This window comes from Staurois parvus, unplaced genomic scaffold (genome assembly GCF_062004578.1).
Source record: "Staurois parvus isolate SC_StPar_1 unplaced genomic scaffold, SC_StPar_1.0 ptg000349l, whole genome shotgun sequence".
Taxonomy (NCBI): Eukaryota; Metazoa; Chordata; class Amphibia; order Anura; family Ranidae; genus Staurois; species Staurois parvus.
Window position 1 is genome coordinate 3,407,148 of NW_028318145.1, and position 17,788 is coordinate 3,424,935.

Genomic DNA, 17,788 nt, shown 5'->3' on the forward strand with positions numbered 1-17,788 from the left:
TGTATATGCTGTTGATTCCTTATGTGAACTGATCATCAGTAAAATGGCCACCGCCGGCGCTCACTGCGCATGCGCAAGAGGTCCATTCTCGCTACCAAGCGAGCTTAAAGAAAATGGCAATCACTGAGCATGCGCGAAACGTCCGCTATGACGCGGCCACTACGCATGCGCACCGATCAGTATAAATCGTTCTTTCTTTGAATGGGCACACTCCCTTTGAAAAAGTGTCTGAACATGAAAGGTGTTAGGGAGGTGCCCCTAATCATTGTGCACACACCGCATGGCCTAGTTCAGGAGTGTCCAAACTTTTTTCAAAGAGGGCCAGATTGGATGAAGTGAACATGGTGGAGGGCCGAACATTTTTCCGAACATTCTTTGAACCATTACAATTAAATGCAAATAAATTATTTTATGCCAAGTTAATTGCAACTTTGGACATGCCTGGCCTAGTTGGACGGCCGGCGGCCATCTTGGAGTTCTATGTAAGTCTGATTCATCCTTTATATGTTGCTATTTTGTCTAATAAAGACATACTACACCATTGGAGGCTTTCTCTTGGGCTCTTTTTCCTTGTGAGCCCCCTTTTTGAAGGTGACACCTGTTGACCTGTGGCTTGGTATTGTGCATGATCCCCCTGGTGGCTGTTATCGGCATCTCTGGAGGCTGGATACCATATCCGGATTTATGACACCTGGTGGTTGCAGCGCTAATGACTTCAACTGTCTGCAGTGTTCCAGATCCAGAGAATCAGGAGTAGGTCTTATATACTCCATGCGCAAGTGATTGCGCTATCTGGTTAGTGCAATATATATCCATTTCCACTATCACAGGAGTCACGGATATTCTTCATCACAAGTTAATTGACTTTATTGCACTTGTCACTTTACACATCCCATTTCATTGGGATTCAGCACCTTTTATGATATCTAAGACTTTGGTATAGATGATTGCTTGTTATAGTTATACCAGCGCTGCATAGTTTTTATACTTACCATTTTGATTTGTGGGTCCTTGAGGTTTACCTTCATATGCCAGCAGCTATTTATAATACTCACCCAGGGCTCGAATATTTCTGCTTTATATGAGGAAAGATTAGAGGAACTGAATTTATTTTCTCTTGATAAGAGTAGATTAAGGGGAGGATATGATCAACATGTATAAATACATCAGTAGTTCATATAGTGAACTCAGTGTAGAGTTATTCACCCTGAGGTCATCACAGAGGACAAGGGGGGCACTCTTTACATCTGGAGGAAAAGAAATTTAATCTTCAAACACGGAAAGGTTTGAAAATGTGGAATAGACTCCTTCAAGAGTTGGTTCTGGCCAACTCAGTGGATTGCTTCAAAAAGGGCCTGGATTCTTTCTTAGATACACAGAATATAACTGGATACTATCATTTATTGTTAAAGTTGATCCAGGGAATATCTGATTACCTCTCGGGGGATCAGGCAGGAATTTTTTTCCCAGCAGGAGCAAATTGGATCATGCTTTTCTGGGGTTTTTTTTTCCTTCCTCTGGATCAACTGTGGGTATAGGATTATAACTTTTTTCTTTTTTTTATGGTTGAACAGGATGGACTTTTGTCTTTTTTCAGCCAGACTATGTAACGCAGCGATCAGCAGACATGTGATCACTGAGCTTTCACCCTTAGAGCCAATGGGGGACAGATGCAGCATTGGACCTATGCTGCATCCACCTAGGTAAGTGTAATGAGGGGAAAAAATAAAAAGCCATTGATAAATAGCAGTATGCACATAAAAAGGTAAGTAAAGGATTAGGTCAATCACAGTTCACTAGACAATATGTTCACTAGGCTATAGTAGCATAAAATGGAGTTCTATGCAGCTAAATTAGAGTAAACCTGGTAATCCACAAAATCAGCAATAAGTAGTGGCATTAGAAAACAGTAACAGCAATGATATTCAGTACTATGATAACTCCTCTGTAATCAGTAGGCTATAACCACTTTAAGGTTCACTCATTCATATGAATGACAGCAATTAAATATGTAACTCCCTACAGGGATACCCCTTACCATAGACAATAAGCAAAGTTCTTGTGAAGCAGCTATCCGAGTGAGCAGTCTTTAGCCCTGGTTCTTCAGCTAGCGCTGGGGCCCAGTCTTTACAGTGGTGTATATGAGTACAGTCCCAGTAAAGTCTGCATGCAGTAATTAATGCTGCTAGTTAGATGGCCATTCCCTGTGTGCTCAGTCTCTGCTATCAGCAACAGGTTAATGGCAGCTCTCATCTGTGATACAGAAACAAGGGTCCTGCTGTTCTGATGTCATCTCACTTCTGGAACTGTCTGGGACAACTCCAGTCCCTGGCACATGGCTGCAGGCTTGTAGCAGGTTGAGGTGCACACAGGAGCAGCTCCCCACAGCAAAGAATACATCTGTCAGTATTCAGTCTGTGAAAATACAGCTCTCTTTCTCTTTTTACCCAGCTTGCATTGGGAATTGTGATCCAATAGTCCATTAACTGCCATATTAAAGTTTCTTTCCCAGGCTTCACAGCCGGCTCTTTTGTATGCAGCAGACTTAGTATCAGGAGGATGAGGTAACAGTATCATGCCTCCTGAGTCATTTTCCGCTGAAAATGCACATAACATGTTACTATACTCCTGCTGCCATGTTCTATAGAGACACAGAAGTACAATCAGTGCAGCCCGTTCAAGCCTCCACCACCCATAAGAGACAGAAAGACTACAGCTGTCTCTTCTGTATGCAGCATTCCCTCTCCCTGTCCTCCTGCCCTCTAGGGCCTAAGCAAAGCTGACTACATCTGTATTCTGGTAGGGTATCTAGACTACTGCACTAGGCTCCAACCAACCTGGCTTTTATTTATACTGTGTGTATATATGTACAGTCAGGTCCATAAATATTGGGACATCGACACAATTCTAAAATGTTTGGCTCTATACACCACCACAATGGATTTGAAATGAAACGAACAAGATGTGCTTTAACTGCAGACTGTCAGCTTTAATTTGAGGGTATTTACATCCAAATCAGGTGAACGGTGTAGGAATTACAACAGTTTGCATATGTGCCTCCCACTTGTTAAGGGATCAAAAGTAATGGGACAATTGGCTTCTCAGCTGTTCCATGGCCAGGTGTGTGTTATTCCCTCATTATCAGAATTACAATGAGCAGATAAAAGGTCCAGAGTTCATTTCAAGTGTGCTATTTGCATTTGCAATCTGTTGCTGTCAAGATGAGATCCAAAGAGCTGTCACTATCAGTGAAGCAAGCCATCATTAGGCTGAAAAAACAAAACAAACCCATCAGAGAGATAGCAAGAACATTAGGCGTGGCCAAAACAACTGTTTGGAACATTCTTAAAAAGAAGGAACGCACCGGTGAGCTCAGCAACACCAAAAGACCCGGAAGACCACGGAAAACAACTGTGGTGGATGACCAAAGAATTCTTTCCCTGGTGAAGAAAACACCCTTCACAACAGTTGGCCAGATCGAGAACACTCTCCAGGAGGCAGGTGTATGTGTGTCAAAGTCAACAATCAAGAGAAGACTTCACCAGAGTGAATACAGAGGGTTCACCACAAGATGTAAACCATTGGGGAGCCTCAAAAACAGGATGGCCAGATTAGAGTTTGCCAAACAACATCTAAAAAAGCCTTCACAGTTCTGGAACAACATCCTACGGACAGATGAGACCAAGATCAACTTGTACCAGAGTGATGGGAAGAGAAGAGCATGGAGAAGGAAAGGAACTGCTCATGATCCTAAGCATAACACCTCATCAGTGAAGCATGGTGGTGGTAGTGTCATGGCGTGGGCATGTATGGCTGCCAATGGAACTGGTTCTCTTGTATTTATTGATGATGTGACTGCTGACAAAAGCAGCAGGATGAATTCTGAAGTGTTTCGGGCAATATTATCTGCTCATATTCAGCCAAATGCTTCAGAATTCATTGGACGCCGCTTCACAGTGCAGATGGACAATGACCCAAAGCATACTGCAAAAGCAACCAAAGAGTTTTTTAAGGGAAAGAAGTGGAATAATTTGCAATGGCCAAGTCAATCACCTGACCTGAATCCGATTGAGCATGCAATTCACTTGCTGAAGACAAAACTGAAGGGAAAATGCCCCAAGAACAAGCAGGAACTGAAGACAGTTGCAGTAGAGGCCTGGCAGAGCATCATCAGGGATGAAACCCAGCGTCTGGTGATGTCTATGTGTTCCAGACTTCAGGCTGTAATTGACTGCAAAGGATTTGCAACCAAGTATTAAAAAGTGAAAGTTTGATTTATGATTATTATTCTGTCCCATTACTTTTGGTCCCGTAACAAGTGGGAGGCACATATGCAAACTGTTGTAATTCCTACACCGTTCACCTGATTTGGATGTAAATACCCTCAAATTAAAGCTGACAGTCTGCAGTTAAAGCACATCTTGTTTGTTTCATTTCAAATCCATTGTGGTGGTGTATAGAGCCAAAAATGTTAGAATTGTGTCGATGTCCCAATATTTATGGACCTGACTGTATATATATATATATATATATATATATATGCACACTATATTGCCAAAAGTATTGGGTCATCCCTTCAAATCATTGGATTCAGGTGTTCCAATCACCTCCATGGCCACAGGTATATAAAATCAATCACCTAGGCATGCAGACTGCTTCTACAAACATTTGTGAAAGAAAGTCCATCCGTGAAATTTCCTTGCTACTAAATATTCCACTCTCAACTGTTAGTGGTATTATAACAAGGCAGAAGCAACTAGGAATAACAGAAACTCAGCCATGAAGTGGTAAGCAACGTAAAATGACAGAACGGGGTTAGCGCATGCTGAAGCACACAGTGTGCAGAAGTCACCAACTGTCAATTGCTGAAGACCTCCAAACTTCGTGTGGCCTTCAGATTAGCTTAACAACTGTGCCTAGAGAGCTTCATGGAATGGGTTTCCATGGCCGAGCAGCTGTATCCAAGCCTTACATCACCAAGATCAGATGCAGTGGTGTAAAGCACCCTGCCACTGGACTCTAGAGCAGTGGAAACATGTTCCTCTTTTTGGTCTGACAGACGTCTATACAGAAATGTACTACTTAGTTACTAGAAGTGTTAAACAGAAATGCTGGTAGAAAGAAAATGTGGTGAATTCTTCATGGTGCATCACAGGGGTTTGTACTTCATCTACATACCTTAGACCAAGGTGTCCCTCTTTCTCATCTAGGAAAGTTGGGCAGTATGTGAATACATATTTCTGTAACAAGAGGTACAGAACCACTTTAACCTATTCTAAGCTAAACCACACTCAAGTGCCTACTTACCTATTTCTGATGACAGTGGTTATCCTTGGTTCAGAAAGCCTCTCTGCACTGCCCATGTCCGCGCTGAAACTTCCTATAGATTTGATTGGGGGCCTCATTCTAATGGGTATGGCCTAATGATGTCAATAGGAAGTTACTGTGTATGTACAGGCAGTGGCAAAAAGCCTTCTGAACCAAAGATGTTGTCAAAAAAACTGAGTTCATGACGATGCTCAAAGAACTGTGCATGTGCACAGAATGGTCTACAGAAGTGCACAAAGTCAAGACTGTGCGTGTATCTATATGTGAGCATTTGCATGCATGTGAGCATGATCATGCACATTTGAACTGGCTTTGGTGCCCAGTGAACTATTTAAAGCACTGCAAGATTCAAGATCATAGCGGAGTGGTCCTCAGGTCCTGTGGCTCATGAGCAGATCCATCTTGTTATTGTGATGTACCAGATTTGCTCTCTGACTATATCTGATCTCCATCTCTCTAGTACCTGTCCTCTGGCTTGCTTCTTATATTTGAACCTGTACCTCTGCTGCCTCTCGTTGTCAACTTCTGCCTGTCTGACCACGTTCCTGCCTCCTGCTTTTGCAAGCCCTTTGATGACATTCGGCATGAGCTCCTGTTCTTCAGCTTGTACTCCATCGCAAGATCCAGTTTCTCTGCTGACCAAAACCTACTATAGGCACTCGTGACACTCCATGTCCTGTCCTACCCTGTTATCAAATTTGGGGAAGAACAAGACAGATTTAAGGGAGAGCCCTCTCATCAGTTTGGCCTCTACCAGGTTGTTCAGCCAGCTAACAGGATGTGAATGCTATGAAAGGCTTCCAACGTTGATCAAAATTAAAAAGTACTGTATGTAAAAGCCAGCATTTTTTTTTAGTTTTGCCTTGAATGTGAAAGGATTAGATTCCCTGTTTCATTGCTGTCTGTGCCCCCACTGTGAGCATTACCCTAGTTATTGGTCCTGGTGACCAATGTCTACAATTTATAAGTTGATGAGAAATTCAAACTTTTAGATTTAAAAAAAAAACAGGAGGTAAAGGGAAATGTTCTAATGGAGACACTATTTCTGTTAACAACTGTTTCATGAAGGAGCATCCACTCGCTTTGGAGAGATCTCCTTTTACTTCCAGCATTATCCCTTGGACAGGAAGGGAAATCTTCCCAATATGACACAGACATTGAAAAATAAACAAACAAATAAATAACCAAAAAACTGACGTGGGTCACAATCATTCCCTAATTTAACTAAAGCATAAATGTTGGCTTTGCATGCTCTGTTATTTTTATGAGAGAATGTTTTTCAAATATGGTAAACATTTTATGTTGGTAAACATAGATCATATAAATATTTTTTTTCATTTTGTGACTTGTGAAACCGCTTCTCCGGGTACTGCTATAGTTCCTGTAGTCCAGTATTGAGTGTAGCAACTGGCAGTTAGGTTGCCAGCAAATGCTTCAAGGTCTCCTGCAATTCATATTCATATCTAATAGCCCAGCAGCAAGAATGGTAGGCTGACCTTGCTGCTACTAATTGCAAATTGCAACCCGGAAATGCCGTTGTGCTGTTACTGGCAGGATCTCCAGGTAGGAAAGTTTGAAAATGATTTTGCTTAAGAAACCTGTATACAGTAAAGAGTAATGCTAAACATACACTGTGGGTTTTTGAAGTAACCTGGTTTACGCATCACTTGCAATAATGTAGCAGAGCAACAGAACTGTGTAAAAAAAAATAACTTGCCTGAATAATGGTCAAAAGAACTTGTTAGGGCGCACAAAAGATTTTCCATGTTTAGGGATTGTTTACTTCTCATTGACATGTGATTATTCTTTTACTATATGTGCCCTAGAGTTTTAGGACTGTAATGTTCTACTGTTACAGTGGTCATGGCAACAAAAACAGATTTGTAATGTTCTATTGTTATGTATGAGAGATAAGGCCATCTGAAAGAAGTTTTGCACAGAACTGTAAGAGTTGATCTGCTGATAAAGCAACTGTGACTATTGTCGAAGATAAACTACAATAACTACCTCTTGAGAGGCTGGCCACAAGCAGCTTTATTTTGGCAAGCAGTGCTCCCTTTTTACTTTCATTGTTTGCAACTGGCAGACCTGTTTTTTTTCATTGTGGTAACAATGATAAGCCCCTCCAGATTAGAAAGTCTTTTGTTTGCTGATCCTGTTCCTTCCCTACACTTTAGAGTAGTGTATATGGACGTTTATTACCATGAAGGAGTCACTCACATGTGAGAAGAGTATAGAAACAGGTTTTGACACTCCAGCAACACAATTCAGTGTGGTGTGAGCAGGGCACACCACACTTTGTCAGGCGTGTCAGGATCCCATGCTTGACAAGGGGTCCTGCAGGACTCCAAAACGTTGAACTCTTTTGTTTGCGATGTGATCATACTTCAATAAAAAAAGTTTGGGGACAGCTTATGTATGGGGGCACTCTGATGGGGACAGCTTATGTAGGCTGGCACTCTGATGGGGATACTTGATGTAAGCGGGCACTCTGATGGGGACACCTGATGTATGGGGGCACTCTGATGGGGACAGCTTATGTATGGGGGCACTCTGATGGGGACAGCTTATGTATGAGGGCACTCTGATGGGGACACTTGATGTAAGCGGGCACTCTGATGGGGACACCTGATGTATGGGGCACTCTCATGGGGACACCTTATGGAAGGTGTTCTCTTTTTTTTTTACTTGAAATTAAAAAAAACATATAGTGACTGGACCTCCTTAAATTTTAATTCATTACCCCTATTTTACATTGCAGGAATGTGCACAAAATTACCATGTAGTTTGGTCCAGTGTGATTTTTAAATAGGTTCTTTTGTGTTTTTACATGTAGGGCAGCCTATTGAAAAGAATGAGCTGCCCTATATGTGCTGCACAAAAACAGGAATGCTCCATCACATCTGCAAATTCATGAATGGAGCCTTAGGGCTGGTTATACTTGCAGTAGTTCTTAGAAGAATGATTTGCATGAAATCACTTTCAGAGGGCATTTGACAGATGGTGAAGACACATTACGTTGCCTCCTCACTGCCTGTTTTAACCCCCCAAAATCCTGCACTACCGCAACAAAACTGCATGAATTGCATGCTGTTGCAGCTCAGCCGCATTATCTTACATGGGTCATGTTCAGTGGGCGGTACTGTCTGTAAAACAAGAGGGGGGATCATTTTCGCTTCACATGTGTATACCCCCATGGCTCAACTTTCTGTTTTCAAAGCCCCGTACCCCCAGTCCCTCAACCACAAGTGTAAACAAGACCTTAGGGGCTTGTTCACATGGGCAGACAAGAGGGCAGCAGTTCAGCTACGTTTTTACTGTCCCATGAGCACCCACCTGAACAAGGAGATGCAGTTGCTCTGGGCTGTACACATGCCATGGCCTGATGCTTTGTTTCATGGCCATGGCAAAAAATAAGTGAAACGGAGTCACACTTCAACTGCTTGCAATGAACACAGCTGCAGTGCAGTGGTATAAAACAGTCAGCAAGGAGATGACATATCATCTTCTCAATCAAACGCCCTCTGAAAATCTGCCACGGATAATTTTTCAGAGTGGCAACAATGATAGCTGCACATCTGAACATGCCCTTAGAGCCCTTTCAGCACTCTTTCCTCACTCAGAGCCCCCCTAGGTTACATAGCTACATAGTTAGTCTGGCTGAAAAAAGACAAAACTCCATCCAGTTCAAAGTTATAATCCTATACCCACAATTAATCCAGAGGAAGGAAAATAACAAAACCAGCAAAGCATGATCCAATTTGCTCCTGCAAAGAAAATTTCCTTCCTGATCCAATATTCCCTGGATCATTTTTACCTATAAATATTAGTATCCAGTTATATTGTGTGTATCTAGAAAATAATCCAGGCCTTTTTTAAAGCAATCCACTCTTATCAATTTGGCTGTTGTTCTCTGAACTTTCTCCAGTTCCCCAATGTTCTTTTTGTGAATTGGTGCCCAAAACTGAACTGCATATTCCAGATGAGGTATTACTAATGATTTGTACAGGGGTAATATGATATATCTCTCTCTTCGTCACTGTTAGACCCTTATCTGTGCATTTTTTCCACAACTATTGGTAGTATTTCAGTGCTTGTGATTTTTGCCATAAGCACTGGATGACCTTTTTCCTGTCACTGCTGTTAGGAAAGGGGGTGGGGGCTAAAGTCCCTCCGTTTTAAAACTGATAGGAGTCATTCTGTCAGAAAAGTCCAACCAAATATGGTGAAGCATGCCAGGATGATGACAAATTCCTCCTTAAAAATGTAATGTTTGTTGTAAGAAATATTCATATGTGTACAAACAGTAGCCTTTCCACAGCTCTTTTCATGAGTTTAACATGCTCTGAGTCATCTAGAACTTGTATGCAGACCAGGAATTCCAGTATTTCTTGCTTCACACTTATTCTAGTTTTTACTTATGAAGTATTAAAGAGAGACAATCAGCATTACATGACAGGTATGCAATTAGCACCTTTAGAAAGAAGTGGTGAATTCTTTTGGAATCAAATCCCTCTGTCCCTCAGTACCCCTCATTTGTTCCTCTTTTTGGTCTGACAGACGTCTATACAGAAATGTACTACTTAGTTACTAGAAGTGTTAAACAGAAATGCTGGTAGAAAGAAAATGTGGTGAATTCTTCATGGTGCATCACAGGGGTTTGTACTTCATCTACATACCTTAGACCAAGGTGTCCCTCTTTCTCATCTAGGAAAGTTGGGCAGTATGTGAATACATATTTCTGTAATGACAGGTTTATTGTAAGAACCCTTGCAGAACTGGTTTCCTTAGAAATACTGTAGCCTACTATTTCTTGTCTTAAAAATAGAAGTGAATGAATGGATAGCACTGTGTCTGTGAAAGGTTAGAGATGGGCATGGAAATGCACTTGTTACATACGGTATAACAGAGTTCGCATTGTGCTGCTTGTCAGAATATTGACAGCCCTGATGACCAAAAGAAAGTATTTCATTTTCTAACGTAGACCTGCGCATGTGCACGTGCAAAGCTCACCTCTTAGTTTTCCCTCCTCCAGCGTGGAAAGGCCCTTGCTCCCCTATGTTATGGCTGCCATGTTCTCCACCATTTCTCCAACATTTGACGGTTTTGTTCTTTGTTTAGTTGGCCACCAACTCCTATGCAACGGAATTACATTATTCTCCCATTCAACTCCACTCTTGGCATCTTACAGATGAGGGTTATAACAGTTGTCAACTGTAATGGCTATTTTGGGCCTATAGTAATTTTCACCATCTTGGGCCTATAATAATTTTTAATATTATTGTGAACTTCTGATAGGGGTCTCAATTCCTGTAACTTATTTACCATCTGTTGCATCACCTCAACACCCCCCTTAGAAGGTTTCCTGTAGAGGTTTATGACAGTAGGGCCATCAGGCTGAATAAGCCCTAGTGTCATCATTTCTAACACCTCCTAGGGAGTATTGTCATAGATTTTCCTGTGGGAACTGGTTTCAAAGGACATATGCTTCCTGGACATTGGCCTATCTTAAATTCCATCTGATGAACTACAGTTGGCCAATATCTTTCACAAATCACAGAGCCCCCCTTTGAATAGAAATGGCAAAATATTGGAACCTATTGAAGGGTGTGACTACCTGGAATGGAGGGGGTATAAAGTATGCCATAGCTCACATTTCTGCCTCTTTGTCCCCTTGCCTCTTTGGAAGACCAGTCATCAGGATGTCTGCGTAATGTATTATTCTGTTTTTTTTTCTGTAACATTCTTTCCTGTAGTCATCTTTCTTTGTATTGGTAACATTCTGTATTTGCATTGTAATATTACTACTTTTAGAGTTACAACAGCTATATTATATTTTGTTGTCTTTGATTGATAGCAAGCTTCATTTTCTGTGTAAATAAATTAGATCTTTATTTTTTGCACAGTTGTTATCCTTTGCTATTAACATTATTGGTATGAGCCACATGAGGACTGGCTAAATTCATGTCTAGACAAAAGGTTGTAATCACTTATTACATTTACAATCTTAGATAGAACAAGTGAATAAGTGTGGTAGCAAAACCGCCAAAACACAACATACCAGACTGAAATTCACTGACATGACACTCAAATTTTATTGGCATTTCCAAGAGTTACAAAACTACAGTTTTAAGTGCAAAGTTTAGTATTTAGGTTACAAACAAGTACAATATGCAATTAGCAATGTGATTTAATGTAGATATTAAGGAAAAAAAACATATTTCTTATTTTATTTTCAATATAGTAAGTAAGTAGCTCAGGGACAGGACTCAGGAGGGCAAGAAATTAGAATGGGCAGGCACACACAGATGAAATTGACTCTCACAGTGACACTGACAGCAGTGTGCAACAGCACAGATGATGATGACACCTCACTGACGTGACACGTCCCCTCCAGAATCACAGTAAGGCTTCGTTCACACCAATGTATTTTTTAGTGCTTTTTGCAGAAAAACACTACAGCCCATTAACAATGGTTTCATATGGAACATGTTCACATCTATACTTTTTGAGCTGCTGCATTTTTGGAAAAGGTCAGGTGCTTTTTAAAAGCAAAAAGCAGCATTAGTGCGTTTTTGCAGCGTTTAGCATTTTTATTCTGCCCAGCACAAAAAAAATCCACTTTACTTTAAAAAAAAAAAAAAAAAGCTGAACAAAATTGCGGCACAAATGTGTGTAGAAAAATTAAAAAGGAACTGCAAAAAACACTGCAAAACGGACAAGAAGCAAACTGCGTAGGTTTGAATGGAGCCTTACAGTCTCTCTCCACATCAAGTGGTGGTCCTTTCAGTCCACACAGCACTGACAGTGCCTTGCTCCCGTCCCGCAGACTCACACATGAATCTCTGAGCACTCCGCTCAGCCCCCTTGCACCATGACATCACACGACACGCTTCAGCTACTGCCTCCGTCAGACCTTTCCCGCCCCCCCCCCCCCCACCTGAACGCACTGTAGCAGGCACTCAGATGGTCTCAGCCAGCTCTGGAATGGAACTGCGCATGTATAGTTATGAACCGAACGTAATAGCAATATTTTTAACTGCCAACCTTTTCCTGTCACTGTCATTTACTGGCAGGAGAAAAGTGCCGTTTTTTTACTAGCTGCTAGTGTAAATTTACTGACAGATTGCAACACTGGTTATAACTTTGCTGTTCAGGCACCCCAGGCAGTTTACAAAAAATAAAAAAAAATAAAATTGCTGGAAGCAGAGTATAGATGTCTTCTCTACCAAAAACTTTACCTTATAGCAATTTTTTTCTGATCCTCTTTAAAAGTGATCCTGTCAGCGCAGTAAAATAAAATAAACTAGCTGAACCCTATAAAAGAATGAACATATGAGTTGGCCGCACTCCAGTTCTCTTTGGTACCCTATAAAATAAGCAGCGGTGTGTAAAATTTTCATTCTCTTGAAGAACTACAGGTGCTGGTGTTATCAGTACTTCTGAGTGCCAGTTCACATATATACGGATTGGATGCCGTTCAAACCGCATCCAGTCCTCATGCCCCGTGAAATAACATTGCTTCCTATGGTGCCTGTTCACATATGTCCTGTGCACTGGCAGTTCAGATTCAGTGCGGATTGAAAAAGAGTACTGCCCGGTCTCTGAACAGTGTGGTCCATTTCAGGTACGGATTACAGGCTATTGATTTCTATGGGAAAGTTTCTAAACTGCATATGTGTGAACAGGATAAAATCCTGACCTGAACCTGATGTAAACCTGACCTGAACCACTGAACAACTACTGTGTAGATTAGCTGTGAAACCTGAGCTTCAATCCGCACCGCACATGCGTGAATCAGCTCTTAGTGTATTGGATAGCGTGTATCCCATTGAATGCTGTGGTTCCTCCTGCTGATACCCTACAGTGCTACTGTCCTATGTAAGAGATGGTAGGAAGAACCCCAGCACCCAGTGGCAGACACCCTATCTGATACAGCAGTGCAAGGATCTCTTCAATAGGATGAAGGTTTAACACACCACCCACCATGAAGGTACGTATGAAGCTGCATCCTTTACAGGGTGCCTTGCTTATTATTATTTTTACAATGCTTTTTATTTACCTGCAGGTCTGTGTAAGGTTGCATTTACACAGGCAGAAAGTACCCTCCGGTGGATTCCTACAGCAAAGTATTCTGTGGATAATTGCAACTGGGATCCCAAGTGTCCTGATCAGTGGTGGCTGCTCAGCCTGTATAACACAGAAATGCATTCATTTAAATAGGCTGCCAAAAGCCCCAAACAGATTTAGAATAGTACTTACTGCCTTCTTGGTAACAACAAGCAATGCAATGCCATTCCAAGTGAGGATTTGTTTACACTCAAACCTAATGATGTGGTATAAGGAGGGCAGAGACTGACAAGCAGGGCAAGATGATGGTGACTGAGAGGGAGTAAATGGGATCTTCTGTAAAGTAGGGGTACTATAGCCCCATTTACACATCCGGCACATGGACAGCTGCTGTTAGGAACAGGTAATCAGTCCTGGATGCAATCTTTCTGTATCCAAGGCTAGTAATCTGTACCTGGCTGCAGTTAATGACTGGATGAGCGGATACACGCTAACAGCAGCAGACAACCATGACTCTATTCAGCCTCTCATTGCTTTGTACATATTTGTGATTCACTGATTTTTGAGGCAGAAATCTGCTGACGGCCCCAATCGTAGGTGGGCCTAAATTTGTATGATTAACCAGTTTAGGACCACCCCATAGCAGGTGTACTGCGCTGTGCAAAATCACATAAATATACATGATTTTGCATTTCTTTACAACTTACCTTTTCTTGGAGTGGGTCTGGGACAACTGCGAATGTCCCAGTTTCAGGCAGGATCAATCGATGATAGCAGTAGTTCTATCATCGATTGATCGTGCCTGAAACTGGGACATGCGCAGTTGCTTCAGGCGGGACATCTACATGGGAGACACATTTTGCCGCTACACCGTATAGGTTGCATGCTGACGATCCCCGCTTCAGCACATGATTTCCCAGGACACACAGTCATCTACTTCCAATGCGCACAGCCTGTAAGAGGACCTAGCCTTCTAGAGCTTGAGCTTCAACCCAGAGGCCTTCTATCAGGCACACAGCCTATTGGTCTAGCACCTCTACCAAAAGAACTCCTCTAGAACTGTTCTCATATTTTTTCTTTAGACTTGATCTGACCTTCAGCACTTGGAAGCCTTTTGCAAACCAGCAAAAACACAAGGCTTGAACTGCATTCATACTATACCACTATGAAAACAGGACAGAATTGTGTATTTCTGCCCACGCTTTCAGAAACGTGGCAAAAACACGCAACGCACTTGTGGTACCATTACGTCTTAATGACACCCTAAATGCAGTGCCATTTTGCCATGCTTGTTGCATAGCAAAGTGCACGTCACCAAAACTGACTGACTCATTGCCAAAATTTGACTCATGAAATTCTTTGAGTGTTTGTTGCGCATAAGGCAGCTCTTTCAAATGAATGGGCTGGTCTATGCATGACACGTGGAATCGAGCATAAAGACACAAGTGGGAATGCATGTTCCAGCCTCACAAAATGTGAATGGGGCCTCAGGGAACACATCCTTACTACAGTATATATTATATAGTGAGGACCGGTTTGAAAGCTATTGCTTCATTTATTTTATTTATTTATTTCAGGTACTTACTGTATATAGCGCCGTCAATTTACGCAGCACTATATATATATATATATATATATAGTACATTCACATCAGTCCCTAACCCTTAAGGGGTGTACAATCTAAGATCCCTAACTCACATTCATACATACACATACTAGGGCCAATTCATTCCACTTGGCAGAATACATTTTAGGTTTTTGCCCATTTTTATTCATTCAAGGAATAGAAAACAGAATGGTTTATAATAAGTCCATTACAAAGATGCAGTTTTCTCAATGATCAAATACTATAGCAACTAAAAAACCATTTCAATATAAGGCCCTGCAGAATAAAAGATAAATGAATTTCTCTCAAACATGTAGCTGTTCATAATATAAACAATGCTAATATGATCCATCAAACCGCAATCAATTTTTTATCTAACATTCTCCTAACAGGTATAAATAGTACATATCAGGCTCCAACATTAATTTATTCTTTTATTAGCATAACTGTATTAGGGTGAGCTTATAGAACCGTAATTGGTATTGGTAAATGCATAAGGAAAGATCAGTTTGCTAATCACATTTCATATGAAATTCAATTCAATTGAAGCATGCTGAAGAACATAATTAAATGATCTGTTCATTATCTTGCCTGATGTAATTGCTGTTAGTAAAAGACATGCAGTATATGAAACTGTACCAATTTTTTACAGTATGTACTCAAAAGGTACACAATATAGCAATGTATGACAGCTCCTGTTTGCAGAATCTCCAGTGTTCCACTGAATAATCCTAGAATATACCTTGTGTACGCATTAAAGTTGATTTAGCAGCATCATTTATCTGTATATTTTTTATGCTAAGTACATATTAGGTAATGAGTCAGTGTAAACTCACAGACATTTATCTTTAACAGAGTTCATTGCATTTCCGCTGACAAAGCCCTTATCAGATTTTCTTACAGGAGGGGAGGATCATCTATGTGCAGGCATTATGAATGTTTGTAATCTACTTCCTAGACTGAGATGCTGGTTCAGAGATGATACAATGTAGAGTTTAAGTCCTCATGCAAACTGCACATATTTACAGCGGCTGTTTTTGGCAGGTTTTTTTTCTACAGCCAGTAAATTTCCCAGCATGTGATCCCATGTGTCCATGCACACATAGACTGTAATCAGCGTTTTTTGGCAGGGGTGTTTTTTGGCTGGAAAAAAACCCTCAGAACAGAGGAGTTTTTTAGCTGTAAAAGCGCTCTAATACTGAAAAATGCGGCAAAACGTGGCAAACCAGCGTTATTGGACTTTTTTTGAGTTAAAAAAACGCTAAAAAACACAAACGTGGCTAAACACTAATGCAAAAATGGTAAAAAACTCATGTTTTTAATGTGACTTTATACAGTGAACGTTATAAGCGTTATTAAAATGCCCAGTGTGCATGGAGCCTTATGCCTGTTAGACATGTGCACGTCGGAAATTTATGCTTTGGATGCATCCATTCATGAAAGAATTTAATTTCGTCATATTTGTTATGTTGAACCAATTTATTTTCAGAATTCGATTTGTATCTTCGGCATTTGTGGATCTGAGTGGATTAAAAAAAATTAGCATATTTTTTGAAGATCACTGTATATATTGGGTAGATTTAATATTCATATATCAAAACTATTCTAAAGGATTCAATATTTTCGGATGCAACAGTATAAATCATGCAAAATTCGGTGGCCCCGAATTTTTCAAACCTAAGAAATGCATTTCACTGTGAAACTGAACTGACTGACAGACAATTACATATTCAGTTTAAATCACCAATTTACTTGAATCCGAATTACTGAACAAATTTGAAAATTGAATTAGTTTCGACATAGGCCCAAACTGCTATCGCCTCATGTGACATCATCCAAATAAAATGAATTGAATGAATGCATTTGCTAATTTCATTATAACTTTTTTCGGATTTGTTGACATTTTTTACTATATCCATTTGGAGATTTGTATACATCCTAATCTCCAAAAATTTTCATTTGAAAATTGATTTGTTATGAAATTAACTTTATATGCCTAGTGCTTGTGAATTTTGCCTGTTTTCACAGATGTCTACCACAGATCATACACTTTCTGGGGCCCCTCACCTTGTGATTTGCTGTAAAGTTACAATTTTGCAATATGTTAATGGTGGGAGAAGAGACTGCGGAAATGCTTCTACTGGCTAATGCAGACTGGAAACATCATTTCCTCCAACAAACAGTCACTGAAATGGAACCGAAGAACTGTTTGTAAAGCAAAGTAAACTGTATCCAAGTGTCACAAACTGAAAATGCTATTTAGTTCATTTGTAATATTCAATGCAAACTCACCCATCAATTAATACCTCCATGCTTTATTTTGTTGAGGCCCAAAATGATCAGGTAAAAGCACAAAGATGCTTTGATGCTTTGTTATGGGACACAATAAGACATAATCCTATGCACTTACAAAATGCAATCATCATGTCACATACCTGGTTGAATAGCCTGAAAGCTCTGGCTCAGGGACTGCTGGTAGTGACACAGTGGCCTCAATAGCATGGTACGGTATGAGTGCCTGTAAGGTGTCCAACAGAATGCGCCGGTAAGTGGCTGGTGCTTTGCCAAGAACTGATCAGATGGCCAGGACAGCAGATGACAACAGGTGCAGGCCAAGGTCAGCTTTATTAATCAGGCAGATGAGCAGAAGGTAGAGCAAGATCCAGGGACAAGCCGAGGTCAGGGCAGGTAGCGTTCAAGCATGGTCAAGAGAAGTCGAGGCAGTCACAGAAGTCAGATACAGGAGCTGGCACAGGAACACAGGAAACACTGTAGATCAGACAG

At 40.9% G+C, this 17,788-nt stretch overlaps 1 long non-coding RNA gene across 2 annotated transcripts in view; it reads left to right on the top strand.

The window, feature by feature from the left end:
* LOC149456754 (uncharacterized) overlaps positions 1-17,303 on the top strand; it is a 48,102-nt gene extending 30,799 nt beyond the window's left edge. For both annotated transcript variants that reach the window (XR_016313804.1, XR_016313805.1), the window contains exon 4: positions 17,033-17,303. This is a non-coding gene — a long non-coding RNA (uncharacterized LOC149456754). The remainder of the gene's footprint in view (positions 1-17,032) is intronic.
* The last annotated feature ends 485 nt before the right edge of the window (positions 17,304-17,788 follow it).